Source organism: Giraffa tippelskirchi, chromosome 1, assembly GCF_054371585.1.
Source record: "Giraffa tippelskirchi isolate mGirTip1 chromosome 1, T2T-mGirTip1v1.2.pri, whole genome shotgun sequence".
NCBI classification, from domain to species: domain Eukaryota; kingdom Metazoa; phylum Chordata; class Mammalia; order Artiodactyla; family Giraffidae; genus Giraffa; species Giraffa tippelskirchi.
The window spans coordinates 161,392,189-161,416,208 of record NC_137275.1 but is presented as its reverse complement, the minus strand read 5'-3'; the positions used below and the strand labels follow the sequence as shown (position 1 = coordinate 161,416,208).

The following is a 24,020-nucleotide window of genomic DNA, read 5'->3' as shown; positions in this document are numbered from 1 at the left end:
AGAAATTTCTCCAATTTTCTCCAGTTCCTCACCAAAGAAGAACATGTTCACTGGATAACAATTTTTGAGGTTTCTGCTATAAATTTCCTTTCCCCAGCTGGCTCTTAAGTATTTTATCTGATCATCTTGAAAGAAAGGGGAAAGACACCCATCACATAGCAAGCACTTCTTGGGTACACAGCTCAGTGCTCTTTATGTGTTATTTCAGGATTCTCAGAGAGATCCACGGATTGACTCTGTTGCCCTGTTTTACAGAGGCAGAAGGTGAGACTCAAAGGTGACACCCGTGGCAATCCTGGGCATCAAGCCAGATTCTGTCCTACCATGCTGGCCTCTTCCTAGAAGTAAGTCTTGCGTGAATGAGCATGGACGGCGACCCAAGGTAGGGGCAGGCTCTCACTGTGTGCTCAGTCACTCAGTCGTGTCCCACTCTTTGTGACCCCATGGACTGTAGCCCGCCAGGCTCCTCTATCCATGGGATTCTCCAGGCAAGAATACTGGAGTGGTTGCCATTTCCTTCTCAACAGGCTTTCATTACCTTCTGTCTTTGGTTACCACGGATGATATGGCAGGTACCCATTTCCTAAATGAAAAAAGTAGGTTCCAAGTTTCCCCTGCTTTTAAGGGTGAAGTTAAGTAACTGAAATGAAATCAAAACAGAGAAGAACCCACTAGAGGGATGCAAGCTAAATATGCAAAACTTCCTCAAAAGAACTCAAAAGCCAGCACAATAGTGTTGCTGGAGTTATATACTTGAAAACATCTTTATCAACACCATACAAGTGGGCTAAAATCCAGACATATGATCTAAGCAAGTCCCTCTATATGAGCCAGTTTTAAATTCCTCATGCTTAACAGGGAAGTGGGAAAATGTCACTATATTCTTTAAGAAAAGAATGAATAGATTTCTCAAACTGGTGGGGCTGAGAAAGGCATCTTTCTGGCTCTCAAACAGACAAATCCCCACAACAGGAGTCCTCTCCACCCTGTCCCAGCTCAGACACACTAGACTGAAATGCCCTCATCTATTACTCTCTGAGAATCTGTAGACAATCTGCATGAAAGTATCTCTACTGGTCTTAAAGAATTCAATCGGATATTATAACTCCTTGGATTTTAATGTACACTACAAATGTTTAGCTGGCTTGGCATTTAAGGATGTAAACTTTCCAATCTTTTCCTAGAACCATAATGCTACAAAAGGGACTCATAATTAGGAATAAAACTGTGCAGTCTGCATTAACCATAAAAGCACTCTCTAAACCCAGGTAGGCTCTACTTATATTCCAAGAAAAGTCGGGAAAATGGTGCCACGAGAGCCCAGTAAAGATATGGGGTCAGCTTCTGCTTGCTGGAATTGACTAGGGTTATGTGAAATGACTTTAAAAAGCAAGGAAGAGCAAATGCTTCTAGCAGAAGAGATCTGAGTAGAAGAAAAATGCTGAAGAATCATGTTAAGCTCAATCTTGTTTAAAGTTTCATCAGATGATTTCAGTCTCGATTGCCTAGATTCATTCAGCATCACTGCCTTGTGATGGAGCCGCCCTTATTAGCCAAGGATAGTACAGTAACTGGTTGGAGGCTGCTTCTCTTCTGGTTGTATTATGTGACCTAAAGAAGGCTTTCTGAATTGCAGCTGGGAGTGATACATCCCAGGTGATGTAAAATAGCTAAGGAGTGTGTATAAAACCAGGCACAGGCTAGTCTCAAAGATGATTGCAGGCTTTCCTTTAGTTCTTTAATCTCCGCATCCATTTCTGTCCTGTCAGAACCGTCTACTCTGGGGCCTCACTACAGCATCAGTCTCAGGAAGAGCCAAGTGTGTTACAAGCCTGTGCGTTTTTGAGGCCTAGAGAAATTTGGTCACTCACGTCACCAACCAAGCATGTTCTAAGGGTTTCGGCTGTGAGGCAGTCCCATACATGGGAGGAAGACAAGCACATTCTGAAGGAATTTGATTTATTTACATTTTCTGCTTAGATGCTGGTGATGTGCGTGCTTCCTGGAAAATCACCATGGATTGAGTGCAGGTAGCAGGCTATCTAGCTGTTATTCTGTCTTTGAGCTGAAATTCTGATCACCCATGTTTCAAAAGCTAATTAAGCTGTGGTGCAGTTGTAATAAAAGGACCCTGGACAGGATCTGGGCTCCAGTTCCTGCATCTAACCGGCTCTGCAGCTCTAGGCAAATGAGCTCTCCGGGATGCCGCTGCTTTGTCCTGAAACAGTAATCACTGTATTTATTAAACACTTTCTCTGAAGTAGGGTTTATGCCAAGTACTTTAACTGGGTGATCTCATTTAAACCTTGCAACACCCCCCAGGAGTAGGTTTTATGGTTACCTCCTTTTTGCAGATGAGGAAACTGAAGCATGGAAAGCTGGATAGCTTATCCAAAGTGACACAAGTGACATATGCAAGTAGCAGGATTTGATCCAGTTTCCTGGGTCTGTGCTCTTAACCCCTCAGCTGCCTACTTCTCTCATGGCCTCACTGCCCCAGGCCAGGGAGGTGTTCTAGAAATTCCTGACTGTATTTAGAGATGATTGGCTTAACTTATATAGCTCATGTATGTACCTGTGTGTTGTTTACTTTTTTACATTTTAAACATTTCTTGATTTTTTAATCAAAATCCCCAACCTGAAATGTCTGAATGAGTCATGGAAAGATCACTTCCTCTAGGATTATGAGTGATTTTCTGCCCTTTATAAATTCCTCTTTTTATAAGTGAAGATAATAATGCCTGGCTTATTAGGTTGTGAGGATCCAAGCAAAATGGCTAGAGGTGGAAAGCAATGTATGAATAGAACTTGTTTACTAGTACATTTAAATACCGGCTCTTTGGGGAAAGACTTTCTTATATGATATGTCTGTTGTGATATGAAACACTGTGCCCTCACAGTTGTGAGATGCTAAAGTGAGGGTTTTGATCATTACTTTGATTGTGGTTTTCAACCAAAAACAGAACTCTTTTTTTTAATTAAAATTTTTTCAACTTTATTTGCATGCTTGCTTTTAAAACTTTTTTATTCTAATATAGTTGATTTACAGTGGTGTCTTAGTTTCAGGTGTAAAGCAAAGTGATTCAGTGTTATACATACAGCATATAAATTTTTTTCAGATTCCTTTCTAAGTTATTATAACATTGAATAAAGTTCCCTGTACTATACAATAGGACCTTCTTGTTTATCTTTTTTTTTTTTTTTTAATAAATTTATTTATTTTACTTGGGGGCTAATTACTTTACAATATTGTAATAGTTTTTGCCATACATTGACAAGAATCAGCCATGGGTTTACATGTGTTCCCCTTCCCGAACCCCCCACCCACCTCCCTCCCCCTCCCATCCCTCTGGATCATCCCACTGCCCCGGCCCCGAGCCCTTGTCACATGCATCGAACATGGAATGGTGCTCTGTTTCACATATGACAATACACATGTCTCAATGCCATTCTCCCAGAACGTCCCACCCTCACCTTCTCCCTCAGAGTCCATAAAATTGTTCCATGCATCTGTGTCTCTCATTCTGTCCCGCATATAGGGTTATCGTTACCATCTTTCAGATTCCATATATATGCATTAGTATACTGTATTGTTGTTTTTCTTTCTGGCTTACTTCACTCTGTATAATGGGCTCCAGTTTCATCCATCTCAGTAGAACCGGTTCAAATGTATTTTTTTTAATGGCTGAGTAATATTCCATTGTGTATATGTACCACAGCTTCCTTATCCATTCATCTGCTGATGGACATCTAGGTTGCTTCCATGTCCTGGCTATTGTAAACAGTGCTGCGATGAACATTGGGGTACACGCGTCTCTTTCAATTCTGGTTTCCTCGGTGTATATGCCCAGCAGTGGGATTGCTGGGTCATATGGCAGTTCTATTCCCAGTTTTTTAAGGAATCTCCACACTGTTCTCCATAGTGGCTGTACTAGTTTGCATTCCCACCAACAGTGTAAGAGGGTTCCCTTTTCTCCACACCCTCTCCAGCATTTATTGCTTGTAGACTTTTGGATAGCAGCCATTCTGACTGGTGTGAAATGATACCTCATTGTGGTTTTGATTTGCATTTCTCTAATAATGAGTGATGTTGAGCATCTTTTCATGTGTTTGTTAGCCATCTGTATGTCTTCTTTGGAGAAATGTCTGTTTAGTTCTTTGGCCCATTTTTTGATTGGGTCATTTATTTTTCGGGAATTCAGCTGCAGAAGTTGCTTGTATATTTTTGAGATTAATTGTTTGTCTGTTGCTTCATTTGCTATTATTTTCTCCCATTCTGAAGGCTGTCTTTTCACCTTGTTTATAGTTTCCTTTGTTGTGCAAAAGCTTTTAATTTTAATTAGGTCCCATTTGTTTATTTTTGCTTTTATTTCCAATATTCTGGGAGGTGGGTCATGGAGGATCCTGCTGTGATTTATGTCGGAGAGTGTTTTGCCTATGTTTTCCTCTAGGAGTTTTATTGTTTCTGGTCTTACGTTTAGATCTTTAATCCATTTTGAGTTTATTTTTGTGTACGGTGTTAGGAAGTGTTCTAGTTTCATTCTTTTACAAGTGGTTGACCAGTTTTCCCAGCACCACTTGTTAAAGAGGTTGTCTTTTCTCCATTGTATATTCTTGCCTCCTTTGTCGAAGATAAGGTGTCCATATGTGCGTGGGTTTATCTCTGGGCTTTCTATTTTGTTCCATTGATCTATATTTCTATCTTTGTGCCAGTACCATACTGTCTTGATGACTGTGGCTTTGTAGTAGAGTCTGAAGTCAGGCAGGTTGATTCCTCCAGTTCCATTCTTCTTCCTCAAGATTGCTTTGGCTATTCGAGGTTTCTTATATTTCCATACAAATTGTGAGATGATTTGTTCTAGTTCTGTGAAAAATACCATTGGTAGCTTGATAGGGATTGCATTGAATCTGTAGATTGCTTTGGGTAGAATACTCATTTTCACTATATTAATTCTTCCAATCCATGAACACGGTATATTTCTCCATCTGTTTGTGTCCTCTTTGATTTCTTTCATCAGTGTTTTATAGTTTTCTATATATAAGTCTTTTGTTTCTTTAGGTAGATATATTCCTAAGTATTTTATTCTTTTTGATGCAATGGTGAATGGTATTGTTTCCTTAATTTCTCTTTCTGTTTTCTCATTATTGGAGTATAGGAATGCAAGGGATTTCTGTGTGTTAATTTTATATCCTGCAACTTTACTATATTCATTGATCAACTCTAGTAATTTTCTAGTAGAGTCTTTAGGGTTTTCTATGTAGAGGATCATGTCATCTGCAAACAGTGAGAGTTTTACTTCTTCTTTTCCTATCTGTATTCCTTTTATTTCTTTTTCAGCTCTGATTGCTGTGGCCAAAACTTCCAAAACTATGTTGAATAGTAGTGGTGAAAGTGGGCATCCTTGCCTTGTTCCTGACTTTAGGGGAAATGCTTTCAATTTTTCACCATTGAGGATAATGTTTGCTGTGGGTTTGTCATATATAGCTTTTATTATGTTGAGATATGTTCCTTCTATTCCTGCTTTCTGGAGGGTTTTAATCATAAATGGATGCTGAATTTTGTCAAAGGCTTTTTCTGCATCTATTGAGATAACCATATGGTTTTTTTCTTTCAATTTGTTAATGTGGTGTATTACATTGATTGATTTGCGGATGTTAAAAAAACCTTGCATTCCTGGGATAAAGCCCACTTGGTCATGATGTATGATCTTTTTAATATGATGTTGGATTCTGTTTGCTAGAATTTTATTAATGATTTTTGCATCTATGTTCATCAGTGATATTGGCCTGTAGTTTTCCTTTTTTGTGACATCTTTGTCTGGTTTTGGAATTAGGGTGATGGTGGCCTCATAGAATGAGTTTGGAAGTTTACCATCTTCTGCAATTTTCTGGAAGAGTTTGAGCAGGATAGGTGTTAGCTCTTCTCTAAATTTTTGGTAGAATTCCGCTGTGAAGCCGTCTGGTCCTGGGCTTTTGTTTGCTGGAAGATTTCTGATTACACTTTCGATTTCCGTGCTTGTGATGGGTCTGTTAAGATCTTCTATTTCTTCCTGGTTCAGTTTTGGAAAGTTATACTTTTCTAAGAATTTGTCCATTTCTTCCAAGTTGTCCATTTTATTGGCATATAGCTGTTGGTAGTAGTCTCTTATGATCCTTTGTATTTCTGTGGAATCTGTTGTGATCTCTCCATTTTCATTTCTAATTTTGTTGATCTGATTCTTCTCCCTTTGTTTCTTGATGAGTCTGGCTAATGGCTTATCAATTTTGTTTATCTTCTCGAAAAACCAGCTTTTAGTTTTGTTGATTTTTGCTATGGTCTCTTTTGTTTCTTTTGCATTTATTTCTGCCCTAATTTTTAAGATTTCTTTCCTTCTACTGACCCTGGGGTTTTTCATTTCTTCCTTCTCTAGTTGCTTTAGGTGTAGAGTTAGTTGATTTATTTGATTTTTTTCTTGTTTCTTGAGGTACGCCTGTATTGCTATGAACCTTCCCCTTAGTATTGCTTTTACAGTGTCCCATAGGTTTTGGGTTGTTGTGTTTTCATTTTCATTCGTTTCTATGCATAATTTTATTTCTTTTTTGATTTCTTCTGTGATTTGTTGGTTATTCAGAAGCGTGTTGTTTAGCCTCCATATGTTGGAACTTTTAATAGTTTTTTTCCTGTAATTGAGGTCTAATCTTACTGCATTGTGGTCAGAGAAGATGGCTGGGATGATTTCAATTTTTTTGAATTTACCAAGGCTAGATTTATGGCCCAGGATGTGATCTATCCTGGAGAAAGTTCCATGTGCACTTGAGAAAAAGGTAAAATTGATTGTTTTGGGGTGGAAACTCCTGTAAATATCAATTAAATCTAATTTGTCTATTGTATCATTTAAAGTTTGTGTTTCCTTGTTAATTTTCTGTTTAGTTGATCTATCCATATGCGTGAGTGGAGTATTAAAGTCTCCCACTATTATTGTGTTATTGTTAATTTCCCCTTTCATACTTGTTAGTATTTGCCTTATATATTGTGGTGCTCCTATGTTGGGTGCATATATATTTATGATTGTTACGTCTTCTTCTTGAATTGATCCTTTGATCTTTATGTAGTGTCCTTCTTTGTCCCTTTTCACATCCTTTATTTTAAAGTCTATTTTATCTGAAATGAGTATTGCGACTCCTGCTTTCTTTTGGTCTCCGTTTGCATGGAATATGTTTTTCCATCCTTTCACTTTCAGCCTGTGTGTGTCCCTAGTTTTGAGGTGGGTCTCTTGTAGACAGCATATATAGGGGTCTTGTTTTTGTATCCATTCAGCAACCCTTTGCCTTTTGGTTGGGGCATTCAACCCATTTACATTTAAGGTAATTATTGATAAGTATGATCCCGTTGCCATTTCCTTTGTTGTTTTGAGTTCGTGTTGAAACATCCTTTCTGTGTTTCCTGTTTAGAGAAGATCCTTTAGCATTTGCTGGAGAGCTGGTTTGGTGGTGCTGAATTCCCTCAGCTCTTGCTTGTCTGTAAAGCTTTTGAATTCTCCTTCATATCTGAATGAGATCCTTGCTGGGTACAGTAATCTGGGTTGTAGATTATTCTCTTTCATTACTTTAAGTATGTCCTGCCATTCCCTTCTAGCCTGAAGGGTTTCTATTGAAAGATCAGCTGTTATCCTTATGGGGATCCCCTTGTGTGTTATTTGTTGTTTTTCCCTTGCTGCTTTTAATATTTGTTCTTTGTGTTTGATCTTTGTTAATTTGATTAATATGTGTCTTGGGGTGTTTCGCCTTGGGTTTATCCTGTTTGGAACTCTCTGGGTTTCTTGGACTTCTGTGACTATTTCTTTCCTCAATTTAGGGAAATTCTCAACTATTATCTCCTCGAGTATTTTTTCATGGCCTTTCCTTTTATCTTCTTCTTCTGGGACTCCTATGATTCGAATGTTGGGGCGTTTCATATTGTCCCAGAGGTCCCGGAGGTTTTCCTCATTTCTTTTGATTCTTTTTTCTTTTTTCCTCTCTGCTTCGTTTATTTCCATCATTCTATCTTCTACCTCACTTATCCTATCTTCTGCCTCCGTTATTCTACTGTTGGTTCCCTCCAGAGTGTCTTTTATCTCCTTTATTTCATTATTCATTCTATATTGATTCCTTTTTATTTCTTCTAAGTCCTTGATAAACATTTCTTGCATCTTCTCAATCTTTGTCTCCAGGCTATTTATCTGTAACTCCATTTTGCTTTCAAGATTTTGGATCATTTTTATTATCCTTATTCTAAATTCTTTTTCGGATAGATTCCCTATCTCCTCCTCTTTTGTTTGGCTTTGTGGGCATTTCTCATTTTCCTTTACTTGCTGAGTATTTCTCTGCCTTTTCATCTTGTTTAGATTGCTGTGTTAGGCGTGGCCCTTCTGTATTCTGGTAGTATGAAGTTCCTCTTTGTTGTGGAGGTTCCTCACTGCGGTTGGGGTTGGACAGGTGGCTTGTCAAGGTTTCCTGGTTGGGGGAGCTTGTGTCGGTGTTCTGGTGGGTGGAGCTGGATTTCTGCTCTCTTGAGTGTAATGGAGTGACCAGTATTAATTTTTGAGATGTCTATGGATTTGGTGTGCCTCTGGGCAGCCTGTATATTGATGCTCAGGTCTATGTTCCCGCGTTGCTGGAGAATTTGCGTGGTATGTCTTGCTCTGGAACTTATTATCTCTTGGGTGGAGCTTGGTTTCAGTGAATTTATGGAGGCTATTGGATGGTCTCTTATTAATTAATGTTTCCCCTGGCTTTCAGTCTTATTCTTGCAGTAGCCTCAAGACTTCTCCTTCCATACAGCCTCAATAATAAAACTTTTAGGTTAATGGTGAAAAGATTCTCCACAGTGAGGGATACCCAGAAAGGTTCACTGAGTTACATGGAGAGATGAGGTGGGGGGGGTGGGTTGAAGTGACCAGGAGGGGAAGAGGGGAATTCAAATGTGGAGAGAGCAATCTAGCCAGTAAGCACTTCCCTCTGTGCTTTCCACAGTTTGGAACCCTCAGAGTGATTCACAGAGATACATAGAGAGGGGGGAGGAAGGTAACAGAGGTGAGCATGAGTAGAAAGGGAGGAATTAAGAGGGGAGAGAGAGATCTGGGCAGTATCCTGTTCCTGAAGTGTTCTCCGGTACCCAGAACACCCTCAGAGATTCACAGAATTGGGTTGAGAAGAGAAGGAGGAGGGTGGGAGATAGAGGTTCCCTGAGGGAGAAGAAAGAGCATCAATAGGGGGAGAGAGTGATCAGGCCAGTGATCACACTCCTGAGTAAAAATGGGTCCTAAAGATTGGGTTCTTAAATGTACAAAGTTGATATCAAATATGTAAAACACAGATTAAAAATCTAGAGTAGAGGTTAGACTCTTATAAAACTTACAATCTAAAAAAAAAAAAAAAAAAAAAAGAAAAAAGGGAACAGTGTAAAAAGAAAAAAAAACAGTAAAACAGTAAAAAAAGAAACAGTAAAAAAATGTAGAACAGGAAAAAAACATTAAAAAAAAAAAGAACACAAAAGGTATAAGATATATGTATGTAGTTTGCTTCAAAAATAGGGTTTTTTTTTTTTTTTGCAAGTTAATAGTGTGTTATGAAAATGAAAGTTAAAGGTGTAATAGAGGACTTGAAGAAAAAGGAAAGAAGAGAAAAAAAATTTTTTTTAATTAAAAAAAAAATTAAAAAAAAAAAAAAATAGTAAAAAATATATATATCCCGGACTTTCTCTGGAGCTGTTGTGAGCAGTGTGGGATCTGCTCAGTTTTAGATAGATCCTTATTCCTGCTTATACTTTTCAAGATCTGTAGGTCCTTTTTAGTGCAGTCGGTATTAGCTACAGGGATCTTAATCTGTTGGCCTGTCCCTTCCAAAGCACTTCCCTCTGTTTATTTGGCTTCTGTTTGGAGATCTCTTCAGTATCTAATTTCCGCCCTGCAACAAAGCGGTGGAGGTGATCTCTTTAGGTTCGCTTGTTCAATCGTGCTGTGGGGAGGAAGGAACACTGCAATTCTGGCGTGTGTGTGGTAAGCTCGCAGTGTCTCGGCCGCACTGGGTTCGCCCCCGCTCACGGCGTGTGTGCTTTCCCCGTCTACCCTGCTCAGGCTTCAGGTTACTCGGCCGGGGAGCGGGCCCTGAGCTGCGTGCACTTCCCAGGACTAAGCCGCTCAGGTTCAGGCTCCCGGTTACTCCACAAAGGCGCAGACTCGATTTTGCCCGCGGCTTGTGCCGTTCCCGGTCGGAGCTGCCCAGGCGGCCAGGAGTTTGGCGAGGGCGCTGTCCCCTGTTGGGGCGGTGCGGCTTATCACCTCCCTGGTCCCCGCCTCGGTTTACGGGCGCGCCCGGCTCCGGTGTGCTTTGTGTCGGTTCTGGGGAGCTGGTCTCTGGCTGCGACCCTCCCGGCTGCTGTCGACCCTCCGGGATCTCAGGCAGTCTTTGCTTAAAAACTGGGAGCCTGTTTGCAGTTTGGTAGGGGGTGCCCTCTCTGGAGCCGAGTTTGCCCCTTTCCGGCTCTAGCGGGCCCCGCCTGCCCGCTGTGTCCGGCGGGGGATGGCGCGGTCCGCAGCCGGCTAGCTCTCCTCTGGTATCGCTCAGTCCTTTGTTCTGTGAGCGGGCCGGCAGTGCCTTAGAGTTGGGCTTTTCGCGGGATAGTTCTCTCTCTCTCTCTCTCTCTCTCTCGCTGTCCCACAGTTTAGGTTACTATCTCACGTTAGCTCCCTCAGATTGCCCTCGGGGCACTCGGGCCCGGTCCTTACCCTAGGCAATGCCTCCCGCTCCTCTCCGTTCAGCCCCCACTTGCTGGTGGCGGATGATGCGAGCGTCTGGGGTTCTTTGCTGGGAGTTGCTTTAGGCACGTAATCTGTCGATTTTATTTATTTTTTCCTCCCAGTTACGTTGCCCTCCGAGATAAAAAATCCTCCCCCACACCCGCCGGTGAGAGGGTTTCCTGGTGCTTGGAAATTCCTCCTCTTTTACGACTCCCTCCCCGGGACGGGTCTCCGTCCCTAACTCTTTTGTCTCTCTTTTTATCTTTTATAATTTCTCCTACCTCTTTTGAAGATAATGCGCAGTTTTTGTGAAAGCCTGACGTCCTCAGCCAGCCTTCAGAAGTAGTTTTGTGAAGTTTGGTCAGCGTTCAGATGTTCTTTCGATAAATTTGTGGAGGAGAGAGTGGTCTCCCCGTCCTATTCCTCCGCCATCTTCTGCTCTCTTGTTTATCTTTTTTTTGTATGGTAGTTTATATCTGCTAATCTCAAGCTCCTATTTTATCCTTCCCCTGCCTTTTCCCTTTTGGTCACCATAAGTTTTTATGACTGTGTGTCTGATCTTGTTTCATAAATAAGTCCATTTGTATCAGTTTCTTTAGAGTTCACATATAAGTGATATTATATTGATCTTTCTGTATCTGACTTACTTCACTTTGTACGGTAATATCTTGGTCCCTCCATGTTGCTGCAAATGGCATTATTTTATTCTTTGAAAAAGAAATCTTAAATGCATTCTTATTTACCTTAGCACCATAAATTGATGTAATAGGAAGAACAGTTTAATGGTGATAGTGAAGCAAAGAGAAGTAACATCTACTGAGTACCTAAATTTGTTGTAGGCATTATCTCAGTGAATTTCCATCATTGCTCTATTGAGAAAGATGTGAGAAAATTGAAATATAAAGATGTTAAGTAGCTTCCATAGGACATGTGGCTTTTCGTTAAGACCGAGGATTGAAACAGAAGTTTAATCTGTCTCCAGACACCAGGATTTTCACTGTGTCATGCTGAAGGTGAATTTTCTGTAAGCTTTTTGATGCTAAGTCACTTCAGTCGTGTCCAACTCTTTGTGACCCCATAGTCTGTAGCCCGCCAGGCTCGTCTGTCCATGGGATTTGCCAAGCAAGAATACTGGAGTGGATTGCCATGCCCTCCTCCAGGGGATCTTCATGACACAGGCATTGTACCCATGTATCTTACGTCTCCTGCATTGGTAGGCGGGTTCTTTACCACTAGTGCCAATAGTTTTTTTTTTAATTTATGTATATACTGTTCATGTATCAGTATATTAAATTACCCATCTTAGTAGTCAACACTTTCATAATAAATTTCTGCTGATAAACCATTATATCATAAATCCAATAACCATAAAAGTACACATTGGAAAAGACCTTAAAATTATAAAGTTCAACTTCTAATCCATTGCTTTTCCAGTTTCTACCTGAATACTTCCTACCATGTGGAACTCACTGTTTCCAATAGCAAACACTTTCATTTTTGAGCGCTTAGGCAATATTGCCACTAGGCCATCCCCTCAGGCATCTCAGACTGAAGATGTTCACAACTTAATTCATAAAGTAGTTTCATAGTTTTATTTATAGTTATTGGGGATCTGAGCTTACCATAGGAGAGTGGGCCCTAAGGGAGCTTTATCCCATCAATAATTAACTAGAGATTACATTTTAAACATCCATTCACTATTTCATTACTAAAGCCAAAGAAAAAGGTCAGTAAAAATTGTTACCCTGTCTCCTTGGGATTTTCCAGGATCATCTTGTCAGAGTTTAGTGCCTCATTTGGCTAGAAGACAGTTGTATTAGTCAAGGTTTCCAGCAAGAAGCTAGTGGATGATACCTTCAGATGGAACCTGGGACGTGTTAATGAAGGGACCCTTACAAAGGTATGGGCAGGGCTCAGGGGAATCAACAGAGTCTAATGAAGCATCCTGGTCAGCAATAGTAGAGGACCATTAGTACATGTAGACATAAGAGAGTGAGAGGAAGGAGCAGACCCTTGAACCCAGGAAAGTAGCCATAAAAGATGACCCCTCCCATTACTCACCCCCAAACCAAAACAAAGTGACCTGAGGTGGAGGCAGGCAAGCAATCAGAAATTCAACAGGGGAACAGACACCCTGACCTCACTATCCCTCACCCCCAGAGTTCCTACTGGTATCAGTTGGAAGGCAGAAGACGAATGAGCTTACTAATACAGTCTTTGGGGCACAGAGCAAGGCACAGAAGAGTAGAGAGTGGATCTGGAGGCAGATGGAGAAGTCCAGCACAACAATATTCCATGCAACACCATGTGTTCCCTGAGCCTTGTTTTTCCTTCTTACCCTCATCTTGCCAGCATAGCTTCCCTAGTGGCTCAGATGGTAAAGAATCTGCCTGAAGCACAAGAGACCTGGGTTTGATCCCTGGGTCAGGAAAATTCCCTGGAGAAGGAAATGGCAACCCACTCCAGTATTGTTGCCTGGAGAATTCCACAGACAGAAGAGCCTGGCGGGCTACAGTCCATGGGGTCACAAAAGGTCAGACACGACTGAGTGACTAACACTTTTTCCTCTTGCCACTTATCGCCACCATGTTCTCTCATTTCCATCTCCTAAATCAGCAATGGGATGGACAGCTAGTTTCAAAGTAGTCTAAGATCATGGAGGGAAATAATAATGCTATAACTCCACTAGATTTTACCATGAGTAAAGATTAGAGTTTCTCTCTTAGATGGCACCAATTAATTCTAAAAGAAATTGTGTGACCTTTCTTCTATATTTTTCTGTCATAATTAGAAGACCAAACCTGCTAAGAAATGCATATAAATACATACACATACACACATACTCAAAGGCTATTTAATCTTCACATATCAAATGAACTTTTTTATTTTTCTCTGATTTCCTTCTAAGACTTTAATTGTTCTTTGTTAAAGCCTTTATTAAGCTTTAAACACTGGTAATGCAAGGCCTAAGCTCTGAATTACTAGTCTAATTGCTTTCTCCCTAACTCCAGTATGTTCAAAGCTCTGCCTTTTGGGACTTACATCTTAACTAAAGTTTTCTGAGCAAAAGGTCTCAGAACCAAATCTTCCAATGAGATCTGCTTATGTCCTTGATGATAAGAGGTCTGGTGAATTGAATTCATTTCAGATAAGCCAAGACCACTGGGGAAAAAAATGGAAATCCTTTCCTTTGTTGCAAAACTCTCAAGATGGAGTTGACACACTTTGAACGACAAATTCAAGGAAATTTTTTGCACCCCTATCACTTGGATGATGATGTGATAGTCTCTTTGTAGGTGTGTTGAGCCTGAGATGGTTTTTTTTGCAGACTTATATAAATCACATAGTAAGTAGTCTACCTCACCATGCACATACAACACCTTTGACAATGGACCACCAATCAAGACCAGTACACCTCAGTGATAAAGATGACAGATTCTTATGCAGCATGAGCAGAATAAGGAAAACATTTTGTCTTAAAAGTTAGCAGAGACATCACACAGTCACCAATGAGGCTATCAGGTTCCATAATTCCTTAATGTGTCTGTATTTTTCCTCTTAATTTTAGTTGTGTGGCTGGTGTGCTGAGAAATACATCTTTTAAATTTATGTATTCAAGTATTTATTCAGTCTCCTCTTTGCAGCAAGTATAGCAATAAGGACATGAGACAGCAAATAAGATATGATCCCTCTTCTTAAAGAACCTGTGGTTTAGTTGGGTGACAATGTCACATCAAAATGAGGGGAGGTTTTGAAAGCAAAATGTTGTCAGAGACTTGGTTCCAATGACATCTTTCCATTTGTTTCATGCTACAGCTCTTACATTGGCAAGGATCCATGAGACCATATGGGAGAAGATATTGGGGTTGTATATGGGCCACAGGTCATGACTGTTGTGATTATCAATTGATCCAGTCTCAGAAATAGATTCATACCCCTGTCATCCCCCAGTCTCATGACACCATGTCTTAAGATTTTGCGTATGTGTGTGTGTTAGTCACTCAGTCATGTCTGACTCTTTGTGACCCCATAGTCTGTCCAGAGATTAGCTCTCATTTACTCTTATGTTGAACTATGACAGTCATTCTCTAGCTTCCCTGTAATGCTCTTTGTAAAACATGAATCTGGTAGTCCCATTCCCCCTCTTAAATGCCTCACAGTTTCCTGTGTCCACCATGATAAGACTCATCAGGAGTGCTGTGTGATCTGATTCCTACAGACTCCAGCAGCTTCCCATGGCTCCTGCACCTACACCTTACAATGGATGCCACGAGAGTGACTCCTCTGGTATGCTGCATCCAGCTTCTTCTTCATGCTTCAGTGCCTCATCCCTTTGCACATGGTGTCACTGGGCCTGGGCCTTCCCCTTCCTAACTCCACCCCTGTTCTGTAGATCTAGCTCCACTTTTCTCTGTCTCTGTCTCTACTTCACAAGCACCATCATCTGCTCCCTGGACAAGTATCATCCTTTAGTTGCTAAGTTGTGTCTGACTCTTTGTGACCCTATGGACTGTAGCCCTCCAGGCTCTGTCCATGGGATTCTCCAGGCAAGAATACTGGAGTGGGTTGCCATTTCCTTCTCCAGGATATCTTCCCAACCCAGGGATTGAACCTGTGTCTCCTGCCTTACAAGACAGGTTCTTTACCACTGAGCCACTGGGGAGGCCCCCTGGATAAATGTAGTAGCTTCCTAAGTAGTCTCCACTCCATGTCTATTCTTGCCTGCCTCCAGTCCATTCTTGACCTCCAGGATGGAGGTAACCATCCCTCATCCCCCGTCTGCCCCTTCCTGTCACCCTTAGGATAAAGAGCAGAATCTTTATCAGAGCCTGTATTTGTTGTTCAGTTTCTCAGTCATGTCTGACTCTTTGCAGCCCCATGGACTGCAGCACGCCGGGCTTCCCTGTCCTTCACCATCTCCTGGAGCTCGCTCAAACTCATGTCCATCAAGTTGGTGATACCATCCAACCATCTCATCCTCTGTCATCCCCTTCTCCTCCTGCCTTCAATCTTTCCCAGCATCAGAGTCTTTTCCAATGAGTCAGCTCTTCTCATCAGGTATTGGAGCTTTAGCATTAGTCCTACCAATGAATATTCAGGACTAATTTCCTTTAGGATTGACTGGTTTGATCTCCTTGCAGTCCAAGGGACTCTCAAGAGTCTTCTCCAACACCACAGTTCAAAAATACCTGTCCTTTGGCACTCAGCCTTTTTTATGGTCCAGCTCTCACATCCATACATGACTACTGGAAAAAAACCATAGCTTTGACTAGATGGACCTTTGTTGGCAAAGTAATGTCTCTGCTTTTTAATTGCTGTCTAGATTGGTCATAACTTTTCTTCCAAGGAGCAAGCGTCTTATAATTTCATGGCTGCAGTCACCATCTGCAGTGATTTTGGAGCCCAAGAAAATAAAGTCTGTCACTGTTTCCATTGTTTCCCCATCTATTTGCCATGAAGTGATGGGACCAGATGCCATGATCTTTGTTTTTTGAATGTTGAGTTTTAAGCCAGCATAAGCCGGTATAGGGGGCCCTATCAGGCCCCACCTGTCTTTCCAGCTTCGTGACCCACTTAGCAGCTTGCTCCAACTGTAGCACACTTCTTTCATGCCCTCGAAAGTCCTGTTTCCTCCTGCTATAGGTTTTGCTGATGCTAGTCTCTCTCTCTCTCTCTCTCTCTCTCTCTCTTTTTGACTGTGCTGCATGGCTCATGGAATCTTAATTCCCCAACCAGGGACTGAACTCGGGCCATAGCAGTGAAAGCACTGAGTCCTAACCCGACTCTCCATGCTAGTCTCTCTTGCCTCCTATTTGTTTCACAGGTCTCAGCTTAAGGATTACTCTCAGAAGGAGGTCTTCCCTCGTTCCAGTCTAGGTCAAGTCTGTCTATTCTGCGCTTTCACAGACTGTTCCTTTTCTACATAGCACTTACCTCAGTCTGCAGGGGGTTGTAAGAAATATCTGCTTGTGCCCCGAGTGCAAGTTCCAGGAAGGATGGATGGTCTCTGCTGTTGCCCATTATTGAACACCCAGCCCAGTACAGTAGCAGCACAAAGAGGGACTCAGAGACTTGTAACCAGTTAGTCCAAGACTCTGTGGCTTCATTTGGAAAGCCCTTGTATCACTATCATTTCTCGGTCCCCTAACAGCCTTTGTCTGTGTTTAGAACCCACATCTTCGTTCTGTATTATTTTACTTGTCAGTCCCTCAGAGTCTAGAAAGAGAAGCAATAGCTTAATTAACCCTACATCTAAAACACTGACACATGGATAGTGAACAATACATTCATCAATAAGTTCTTCTTAATTGAGGTAATATTCATATAACATGGACTTCCCTGGTGGCTTAGACGATAAAGAATCTGCCTGCAGTGCAGGAGACCTGGGTCCAATCCCTGGGTAGGGAAGATCCCCTGGAAAAGGAAATGGCAACCCACTCCAGTATTCTTGCCTGAAGAATTCCATGAACAGAGGAGCCTGGTGGGCTACAGTCCATGGCATTGCAAAGAGTTGGATGTGACTGATCAACTAATACTTTCACTTTTCTTTCACACAACATAGAATGCACCATTTTAACCATTTTTAAGCATATAATGCAGGGATATTTATTACATTCACAGCGCTGTGCAGGCATCATCACTCCCTCATTTCAGAACATTTTTATCACCTCCAAAGGAAACCTTATACTCATTTAGTAGCCACTTCCTACTCTCCTCTGTCCCCCAGCCCTGGAAACCAAGAATCTGTTTTCTGTAGAGTCTCATATCTTGGAAAGTTCAAATAAATGGAATGACACAATATATGGCCTCTTGTGTTTGGCCTCTTTAACTTAGCATATGTTTTCAAGGTTTATCCATGTGATAACATGTATAAGCACTTCATCGTTACGGTTGAATAATATCCCATTGTGTGGATATATTGCATTTTCTTTATCCATTCATCTGTTGATAGACATTTGAATTGCTTCTACCTTTTGACTATTCTGAATAGTGTTACTACAAACTTTCATGTACAAGTTTCTGTTTGAATACCTGCTTTCAGTTCTTTTGGCTATATGCTTGGGGATGTAATTGCTGGATGAATTATCTGTGATGTGATATGACAACTGTATGTTCAGCTGATTGAAGAGCGACCAAAGTGTTTTCCACAGAGGTTGCACCACTTTACATTTCCACCAGCAATGTATGAAGGTTCCAATTATTTTTCCACACCCTCACTTTCTGTTTTGATTGTTGCATTTTTATTATTTTCTGATATTTACAATTTTTTAACTAGTATCATAGCCATCCTGGTCAGTGTGAAGTGGTATCTCATTGTGACTTTGATTTTCATTTCCCTAATGGCTAATGATATTGAACATCTTTTCATGTTCTTTTTTGTCAGTTATATATCTTCTTTGCTGCTGCTGCTGCTGCTAAGTCGCTTCAGTCGTGTCTGACTCTGTGCGACCCCATAGATGGGAGCCCACCAGGCTCCCCCGTCCCTGGGATTCTCCAGGCAAGAACACTGGAGTGGGTTGCCATTTCCTTCTCCAATGCATGAAAGTGAAAAGTGAAAGTGAAGTCCTCAGTCGTGTCCAACTCTTAGCGACCCCATGGACTGCAGCCTACCAGGCTCCTCCATCCATGGGATCTTCCAGGCAAGAGTACTTGAGTGGGTTGCCATTGCCTTCTCCAATATTTTCTTTGGAGAAACATGAATTCAATTCCTTTGCCTACTTTTTGATTGGGTTGTTTGTCTTTTTGTTGTTGAGTTGTAAGAGTTCTTTATTTATTCAGGATACTAGACCCTTATCAGATATATGATTTGCAGGTATTTTCTCTTGTTCTTCAACTGTCTTTTCACTTTCTTGAGGTGCCTTTGAAGTATAAAGTTTTAATGAGTTTCAGTTTGTCTCTTTCTTCGTTTTGTTTCTTGTGCTTTTCATTTTATTTCTAAAAACCACTGCCAAATTCAAAGTCACAAGAAATTTAGCCCTATATTATTTTTCCATACAGTTCTTTTGCATTCTGAAATTCTATAATTCCAAATATTATCGACCACCTACTAGATGCAAAGAACTCTTGGAATTTCAGGGGAAACTAGATATTACAGGCCCAAATATCAGAATGAACTTTACTTAAAGGCATTATTTTAGTGTTAGGATTGGGTCCTAAAATTTAACCTTCAAAAGTGCGAAGATGGAATTCTGTTGTAAGTAAAGTATTTAGAATAAAAGTATTTAAATACATATTCAAAAGAAATTTAAATGACCTCTAATTAAAATACTTAAAGTGAAATTACAAGTGCATAATAGCTGTTAATATGCTTTTAGAAAAGCTGTGGGGAAAATATGACAAATGCCAAGCAGTACCTGGATTAAAGAACACGCCGTTATTTGTGTAGGGGGAAATGTTAACAAGTGCTACATACAGTTGTGAACTGAACACAGGGAAAGCCATCCTAGATAAGAGGAAAAGGAAAAACTTAATTTTAGTTGAATCCAAAGAAATATAAGCTGAAGACTTGCCCTATACATAGTAAATGCTCAGTAAAGAATTTGTTGGATGTGAAATAAAGTTTCTAGAACAAATGAATACCCTGCCCAGAGTAAGTGCCCAATAATATGTTTGTTGAATACAAAATCAAACTCCAGGGGGGAAAAAGTGAATTTGATGTGACCTATATAATTGTTACTTCATTAAAAAGTGGAATTTCAACATAGATTGTTGATAAGAAGTAACCACATTTCAGAGAGGAGCATTTCTGAAAAGAAACAAAAGGAAGAGGGAAGGAAACTTACAAGCCTACAGGCACAGTATAGGGGCAAGAAGTACTCAGTAAAAAATGGTTTTTCACATCACAGAGATATAGCCATGTTCTACAGGTAAAGGAAAACCCAGCAATTATGTGCCAATAGTCTAGTATTAAGGGTTTCCATGGTGGTTCAGACAGTAAAAAATCTGCCTGCAATGCAGGAGACACAGGTTTGATCCCTGGGTTGGGAAGAAGATCCCCAGGAGAAGGGAATGGCTACCCACTCCAGTATTCTTGCCTGTAGAATTCCATGGACAGAGGAGACTGGCAGGCTGCAGTCCATGGGGATGCAAAGAGTCAGACACAAATGAATGACTAACACACCCACACAAGCTTATTTAAATAAGTCAGCTTAGAGTAAACATACCTTTTCTCTCTCGCCCTCTCCTTCCCTCCTCTCTGTAAAGCTTTTCTATCTCCCTTTTGTATTCTAAAGAATATTTTAGCAATAGTAAGAAAACCAAGAAGACAAAGATTGTAAGCAGGGATATGGACGTGGGAGTGGTATTGTTCATTACTAATAGAGCTGACAGTAGTTCTTACACACTATGTTTTTCTGTTTGTTTAATTAAGGCAGAGAGGTCAAACAGAGGCCCTTAAAAGTGTTCTCTATCATGATTGTCATGGTGGGTTCAATACTGTAGAGGTTTATCAAAACTCACTGAATTTTACACTGAAGTGTAAGCTACATCTTCATAAAGCTGATAAGAAGGAAATGTAAATGTCAGCCATAAGTAGGTTAATTGTAGTTCAGGGAGAAGTGGGCTACTGACTTCAAGCTGGAGAGAGAGATTTACCAAGCTTGGAGGTCCTGCAAGATAGCTTCCACTGTGAAAAACGAGGGGAGAGAGAGATCTATTAACAAGGATGTTGTGGAATTTAAGTAGATTGTGCAGTCTCATCCTGGAAACAAAGCCCTATATTTTAGAGCAAAAATGAGCTTAATAGCAACAACCAGAATGCAAGGGATTTTAAAAATTATGAATGTGGGATCTAGGTGGCTTATGACAGAAATTATTCTTAGCTTTTAATGAAGATAGGATGGCTGCTATCAAAACATTAAAACCCCAGAAACTAACAAGTGCTAGTAAAGATGTGGAGAAGTTGGAATCCTTGTGTACTGCTGGTGGGAATGTAAAATGGTGTCCAAAGAAAAGCAGACTTTTATGGAAAACAGTATTGTGGTTCCAAAAAAAATATTTGTCAATAGAATCATCATATGATCCAGCAATTCCACTGCTAGGTATATATCTACAAGAATTGAAAGCAGGAACTAAAACAGATATTTGCAGACTCATGTTCATAGAATTGTTTGGAAGCCCAAGAGCAGAAGCAACCTGAATATCCATCAGTGGATGAACAAATAAACAGCATGTGGTATGCACATATGATGGACTATTATCCAGCTTTGAAAGAGAAGGTAATCCTGTTAAATACTTCAACGCGGATGAATCTTGAGGACACCATGCTAAGTGAAATATATTCTTCACAAAAAGACAAATACTGTGTGTGTGAGTCCACCTAAGAAGAGTAGTCCAATTCATAAAGACCAAAAGTAGAAGGGTGGTTGCCCGGGCCCAGGGGTCAGGGGTGCGGTGGGGTGGCGGAGGGGAAGGGGAGAACCGGACCTGTAGGCAAAAGGTTGTGAAAGACTTCCATTTTCTCAAAGTAGGGGGAATTCAAGCAGACGCTCGCATGGAATTGTAGCCTCGATGTTTCACTGTCTCCTGTGTTCCTCCACCAGCAAAAGGAGGGTCTTCATAATCTGAAGACCCCTGACAATTGAAGATGATGTTCAGTGTGGCATTTGGGAGAGAAGGAACAAAATAGTAGCAACAGGAGGAAAGAGACAACAGAGAAAATGACTGAGAAGGGAATCAAATTTTCAAAAGTAAAATTAGAAACCATTTCCTGAGTGGGAGAAGGAAATGAGAATTCAGAATTTGTCAAAAGAGAAGGGTGACAAAACAGCTGAGCAAGAAAGGAAGACATTCTAGAGAAAAGTCCTGGGGGCTAGGGGTTCCAGCTAAGGAACTGAGCTGTTGGCTGGTGAATTTTTGGTTCAAAGATCAAAAAACACCCTTTTTTCTATGGGTTGCAAATATTTATTGCCTCAGTGGTAGTTGTGATGAAACACCTTGAAAATTACAATATTTGTATGTAGACATTTTATAAGTAGAAGTCTTCTGATAGAAATAAAAAAGCAGAAAGTCACTATTCAGTCATATATTTGGGGATTCTTTTTAATAAAAAATTCTTACTTATTTTGTGTCAAGAAGAACACCAGGGAACAAAATTATTTTGAAAAGAGGCTACAATTCATACCCCTCCCCCAAATGGGCAATAAGTAATTGTATATGAATAAACTTTCATATCTAGTTGTTTGAGTAAGTACTTAAGCCTTTCTTAAAATGATTATTCCGGGGAAATTATTCAGTTGGGATTATCCTTACTTTTTATAACATTTTTCTTTCCTGGTGTGTGGCTTTTAGCCAGTCCTCTGATTCTTAGAATGCTCCAAAAAAAGATGAATTAAAGAAAAGGAAAGAAATTCAAATAAGTCAATGGGGCTGCTTGGCAGTAGTGAACATGAAACATGTGATTATAAAGAGGATGAAATGAACTAAAATCACGGCAACTGCTTTTTCCCAATAGTACTTGCTATTTCTATACTCCATTTCCATGGAAGAAGGAAAACTGAAATAGTATAATAAAAATAGCTAATATTCATCAAACTAAGCATATGATGTCCCAGGACCAGTTCTAAGTGCTTTTATATATTAACTCATAATCTTCACAACAACCCTGTAAGGAAGGTACCCTGTAAGAGTCCATTGTTCAATTTTCAGGAATCTTGTGAACCTGTTAACAGCTCGAAATCAGCCATATGGAATTATTTATGCCTTAGAAATTGACATATATTACATATCAGAGCTTTAGAGGGGAAGATGAGTATTTAAACGTTTTCTAGAATGCCATTGCCATTGTCTGTCTTTCACAGCTAGGAAAACTGGGTCCAAAAAAGTTAGGTAAATTTTCCATGGTGATGCAACTAGTAGTTGGTAGAGTTAAAAATGCATGCCAGGCTGCACACTTGGGAGCCCAGGCTTTTAACCATCATACCAAAGTGCTTATGATGGGACTAAAATGTACCAGCTAGATTTATAAAACCTAGGACTTGAATTAGGGATCTTCTATGAGCCTCTGTTTAAACATCTGAGTCTCAAGACATTTTCTAATAGAGATGTTACAATCTAAAAATGTTTCACATTTATCTTGGCTGTATCCTAAAGGAGACAGATTATGTGAAAATGCAAAACGTCCCTTGATTAGCCCCTTCCTGCCTTCCTTCCCTTCTTTCTTCCTTCCAAAGTTTATGTCTTTGCAATTGGAGTGAATTGTTTGCTGACCTCTTAGGACTTTTGGCAGCACTTGAGGAAGAGCACAGTGAATTTTCTCACTACTGCTTCTGCACTGCTTTCCTCATTATCATAGAAAGCAGAACAGCTGTGCTGACAGTGGGTATCATCAGCAGCATTAATAAATATTTATTGAGCATGCCCTTTGTACTGAGCTCTGAGGATACAGAGAGGTAGAAGATATGGTCCTAGAGCTTGTCCAACAAGTGGCTCAAGTCACAGGTAGAAATTGTTAAAAAGAAAGAAGAGAGTGACCACAATAGGTGGGTCATCTGGAGAAGCCTTTTGGCTAGAGGGTGGGGGGAGGGCAGGTGGGGGGAGGGGGTGGGGCGCGGGTAGGGAATGGGATAGCACCCGGTCTAAAGGAGGCATTAAAGGGAACGTGGATATTATAAGCAGGGAGAATGGTTTGAAGGAAGGCACTGGGAAAATTACATGTGTGTGTGGAAGAATAAGTGGTACCTTTTGGCCTAAGGGAAGGTTCTATAATAGAAGATGATGCTGGAAAGGATGGATTTCTGTTTAAGGAAGGACCTTTGAGGTTGACAATGGCACCCCACTCCAGTACTCTTGCCTGGAAAATCCCATGGATGGAGGAGCCTGGAAGGCTGCAGTCCATGGGGTCGCTAAGAGTCGGACACGACTGAGCGACTTCACTTTCACTTTTCCCTTTCATGCACTGGAGAAGGAAACGGCAACCCACTCCAGTATTCTTGCCTGGAGAATCCCAGGGACGGCGGAGCCTGGTGGGCTGCCGTCTATGGGGTCGCACAGAGTCGGACACGACTGAAGCGACTTAGCAGTTTGAGGTTGACGGAGGTGCCCAGCCTTCATTTTTTGAACCAAGCTTCTTGAGATGGGTAAAGTTGTGCCATGAATAAGATTAAAATTAACCAGGTGTGAGGATGGACTGGTGGAGAGAATTACTAGAAACAGATAATAGTAAAACAAAAGTCTGTTACGAAAGGTTTTCCAACAAGGAAGATTTTTATGGAATAACTAGAATTGTAAGCAAGATACAATTAGAATTACAGATGGTGATTTGTT

The 24,020-nt window shown here is 40.7% G+C and overlaps 1 long non-coding RNA gene across 1 annotated transcript in view; it reads right to left on the bottom strand.

Moving 5' to 3' along the window:
- Nucleotides 1-7,978: 7,978 nt before the first annotated feature.
- LOC145511268 (uncharacterized) overlaps nt 7,979-24,020 on the bottom strand; it is a 106,238-nt gene continuing 90,196 nt past the window's right edge. Inside the window, exon 2 of the long non-coding RNA XR_014057717.1 lies at nt 7,979-8,520. This is a non-coding gene — a long non-coding RNA (uncharacterized LOC145511268). The remainder of the gene's footprint in view (nt 8,521-24,020) is intronic.